We start from the raw sequence: 5,119 nt of genomic DNA, 5'->3' as shown, positions 1-5,119 counted from the left end.
CTTTCCCTCTACTTTTTTCGCTTCTACACCTTGTGTCATTTAACAAAAGACCTATACCTTGGAAACTAATAATCTCATCTACGTCTATACATATATATAAAGTTCAATAAATACTGCTCAAATGAACAGATTTTCTACCAAAACGCAAGCTTTGGTCGAATACTGTTTATTTGAACAATATTTTCACTGTTTAGTTTAGTTTTTTTTCTTTTACTTTTTTCTCATAATTTTATTTTTTCCTTGTTGGCTTCTTTTCATTTTTTTTCTTTCATTTACCCGAATAATAATAATAATAATAATAATAATTATTATTATTATTATTATTTTGCATATATTAGCCCGCTTAGATATTTCTTTTTGGTGGTGTCTTAAAACTTATTTATTCCTTTATTTTAGTCCTTTTTATCTTTTTTTTATTTGTCTTGAATCTTTATTTTTTTGGAGTTTTGATTTCTTTTACGTACCCAAAAACTTATTATTTCTTCATTTTGGCCTTTTTTACGCTTATTTTAATTTTTCTACTGAAAATTTATTTTTTTCTTTTAGTTCTTTTTACCTCAAAACTTATATATTTGTTCATTTTAGTTCTCTTTTTTTTTTAAAAAAACCTTTTTTGTCCTAAAATTTTATTTTTTCCATTTTGGTTCTTTTTGTCCTAAAACTTATTTATTTTTTCATTTTTGCCCTTTCTGACCCCTTTTTTAACTTTTTCCCTAAAGCCTTATTTTCTTTTCATTTTGGTCCATTTTGTCTTAAAATTTAGTTATTTATTCATTTTAGTCATTTGTTTTAAGTTTATCCTTGGCTACTTGCCCTAGAACTTTATTTTTTGTTCAATCTTGGTTTTTTTGAGATTTTATATTCATATGTTATGCTTTTTTTTTTCTTTTGAGTGAAATGTTATATGCTTTTAATAATAACACGGTAAGTCACAACAAAACAAAGGTACTATTTTTCCTCTAAATCAACAACCTTACTACAATAGTCGGGTTTTTTTTTTTTTTTTGTTGCTATGTACTATTCTAGGCTAGAATCAATTATATTACATGAAATCAGGAAATAAGAAAAGAATCCCCATAATCTCTCCGTGAGATCCTCTCAGCAACTCACGCCAACAGTTCCTTGATCAACTCGTAATGCTTTATGAGCTTGATGTAAGAAAATGAAAATGTAGAAGAGACATTACTATTCATAAGTAAACATACCATTAAAGTAAGAGAAAAGTCTATGGCAGTGGTTGTTCTTTCTCCCCACTGGTAGGGTCGTTATAAAATTAGCCACCCCCACTGATTTTTTTTAAAAAAATTAAAAATTCGCCTTTTAAAATTTTAATTTTCTTTAATTTTGTCCCCATTGAGACTTAATAGTTTCATATACGCCCTCATTGAGCCTTACTTTTTTTTAATTTATTTCAATTTTCATTAGAAAAATTTCACTCTTTTCACACGTGCTATTGTAAATTGCTTTATAATATATATATATATGTGGGAGAGCTTTTTATGGTGGTTCTTTTGATATTTGCCCTCCAAAATTTTTTAAAAAAAAAGTACACTTTATATTTTGAACTGTATTACATTTATGTCTTCACATAATGTTAAATATTGTACTAATTTTTTATGTTGTCTATTTTCTTTTTACCAAAAAATTAGTGCATCATTACGTGCCTGCTGAGGTTCAAGACCAGTTGCTATTGCTGATGTCGATTGGGATCGCAACGTTTGAACCGTAGACCAATTAGAATGCTGAATCACGAGTCGTTCGATGAACCGTAGACCCGTAATTTTTAAGCATTTTCTTCCAACTGGTCATTATCATCATTCATAAAATAATTCCATCAAAACAAGTGTTGAATTTTTTTTTTTTTTAAAATGAAAATCAAAAGGTATGCAAAAAGTTTAATAGCTTTCTTGACGGTTCTTTGATCTTTTCAATGCGCATCCATCTTCAAGAAAAATTACATAAGAAATCCAAAACTATTTAAGGCATAAATATAATTTCATAAAAACAATAACGATCTAGGTGGAAAGTTACGGTGATGACAGACTGCTTTTTCAGCAAATATAAGGGAGAATGTAATAAATTACAGATTTATAAAATTAAATATTAAGTAAATAATAAATTTTAAAATTATTTAAAGTAAATATAAGTTTTGTACTTAAATATTTCATTTAGGATTAGTAAATTTTTTTTTTCATACAATTTTTCATTTTACGATTGTTAAAAAAAAATTTTCTTTTTATGTAAATAAAGATTTTTTTTTATCACGCAAGTTGTTTTTTTATTAATCGGAACATTTCCATAATAAATTACTATTTACTTTAAATAAATTTAAAATTTGTTATTTGCGTAGTTTAAAAATGTAGTATTTACTACAATTTCTCCAAATTTTATATAATCCAATGCAAAACACAACCACACATCTATCATAACAATGACCGGCAAAAATTAAAATGATAAACATCACGTGTTAAAATAATAATCTAACCATCACATAAAATTAATAAGAAGGAAAACATACATTTCCTGCCCCTCTACGAACAAGGAAAACATACAAATTAAAAATTACTAATCTAACCATCACATAAAATTAATAAGAAGGAAAACATATATTGAGTTATAATTAAAATATTCATAATGTGAAATACGAATAACAATATACAGGAAAAAATATCCTACTTATTCAAAACAACTATACAGTTTACTTTCAAGTAGTAGCATGCATGTCTTAATAGTTATTATAGAACCAACTCCACTATAAGGTGTAAAATTTGAAAAAAAAAAGTGTACATTAATAGTATTTTAAGTAAAAATACATTTAATCACGGAAATACATGATATATTCTAAATAATAAAAAACCAAAGGAGTTAAAACTTGAAAAGAACTATTTAAAAAAAAAAAAAAAACAGGAGTTAAAACTTGAAAAGAACCATATTAAAAAAAAACAGAAACTTGAAAAGAAAAGAAAAAAAATAAAGCACTAAAAAATCACTAAAAAAAACAAAGGAACTGAAAATTAAAAATGAATGGGAAAAAAATAAAGAACCTGAAATTCACCATTTTAGACCATTACATAATGAACGGTTGCTATTTTTTTATATTTAAGATTTAACAGGTATCAAAAACAAAATAAAAAACAAAAACAAAGAAGCACATAAAAGGCAAAAAAACAAAAGAAAAAAAGAAAAGAGTTTGAAATGAATAAGAGAGAGAGAGAGAGAGATACAGAAGCACTAAAAAGTCTTAATATGACAGAAGACGAGCAACAAACAAATAAAAGAAGAAAGCAAAAGGCCAAAAAAATAAAAAATAATAATAAAAAAAAATTGAAGCACCAAGACGGTGCATTTTAGACTCGGATAAGTGCACAGTGGATATATATATATATATATACTCTTTTAATATAGTTAGAAATAGAGAATAAACTATCAAATTAATCAAAAGAATTAAACCCTCAATTCTCAATTAAATTCTGCACTATTTTTGGAATACAATACCTTGTGATTAACGTCTTTACTTTATTCTTTTTACTTTTTTTAAGATTGTTTGTGTTCTTCTAGTGTTCATTAATTTCTTTAGATTATTTGTTTATTCAATCCAAATTAATAATTTAGGGACATTTGTTAAGTGTTAATGAAATTTTGGGTGCATTTAGAATTGATTTTTACTTTTTTTTTAAAACGTTTTTGCACGTCTTTGAGGCATGAAAATAAAAATAGTTTGCTAACCGTGTTTATTTAGTAAATGTTTTGAAAACGAAAATAAAAATAAAAAACGATTGAAAGTTGTTTTGCTTTTTTCTATTTTCATTTTTTTTGTACTTATCAATAGTTTTATAATATAATAATTAATAATTATAACTAAACATGATTTTACATTTTTATTATACTCAAAATAATCTTTTAAAAAACTAACTAAACACAATTTTAGAATATGTCTCAAAATAATTTTTAAAATAATTTTTATTTTTATATTATAATTAAAATCATTTTAAAAATGTTATGCCCTTTGTTTTGAGACACGTTATTCTACTTTTCTTTCTATGTTAGTAGTACTCAGTGAGTAGTCTGATATTGGACAAATATTAGTAGGTGCCGGCTTTTGTTATAAGTTATTGACTAACTGTTTATTTAAAAAAAAAGAAATCTACTAACTCCGATTTAAAAGAGTACTTAAGCATATTATACTGATTGGTCTTTTTCATAATTTGATATTTTCATTCGGAAAATATACTGATTGGTCTTTCATTCGGAAAGGAACTTGAGCTGTTTAAGAAAGTTTAGCTTTAGCTATCTCTTCACCTATCGAGGTTTTGATTTTTGACGTGTGGATCTCGTTTTCCCAACATGGTACGAAATATATCGATGCAAGAAATTTTTTTGACGTTGACAAAATGCCTTAAATAAGTTGATTGCCCCCAAACATCACGTGAAGATGCTTTTAGCGAATGATTGTTTTTGTAAGCTTTTCGTTTCGTCAGTTTTATCGATTTGAGTTTTTAATTTTAAATTTTTACAGTTAAATTTTTTTAAAAAATATCATATTTAATTTTTTCTGTTACAGTTAATAACTCTAAAAAAAAATAACATCTCAATTTGAATTGAAAATTTAAATTCACGAAATGAATTAGGCTGAAATTACAAATACAAAAATAGTATTCATTTCCAAAGAAATAAAATCCAATAGCTAATAAAATGACGGATTCTATTAAATTGAGTCTTATTTTTCACTTGACGAGATTCACTTGGTATAAGTAGTAGGGCTTAAACTCAATAAGAATGAATAGGAGTCCTTTTGCTCATAAAATTGTTAAAGAAAAATATTAGTGTCATTTTTTAATATTTTTTATATTTATTATTTAACACGTGAATTTTATTAATATAATATATTATTATTTTAATAAAAAATAAGATAGTAAAATTTACATATTAAATAATAAATATAAAAAATGATAAAAAAGTGACAAAAATAGTGATACTAATTTTTTTTTAATTGTTAAATAGAAGCTAGCAAGTGATTTACGCCACGAATAGGTTGATGTGACCTTGGCTTAAGCATGGAGGTGTCTTAAGGCTGGTGGCCATACCGGTCTTATTCTTGAGCTGTCTCATGTCCCCTGAT

Source organism: Morus notabilis, unplaced genomic scaffold (assembly GCF_000414095.1).
Source record: "Morus notabilis unplaced genomic scaffold, ASM41409v2 Scaffold2224, whole genome shotgun sequence".
Lineage (NCBI taxonomy): Eukaryota > Viridiplantae > Streptophyta > Magnoliopsida > Rosales > Moraceae > Morus > Morus notabilis.
This window is presented reverse-complemented; position numbering follows the sequence as displayed.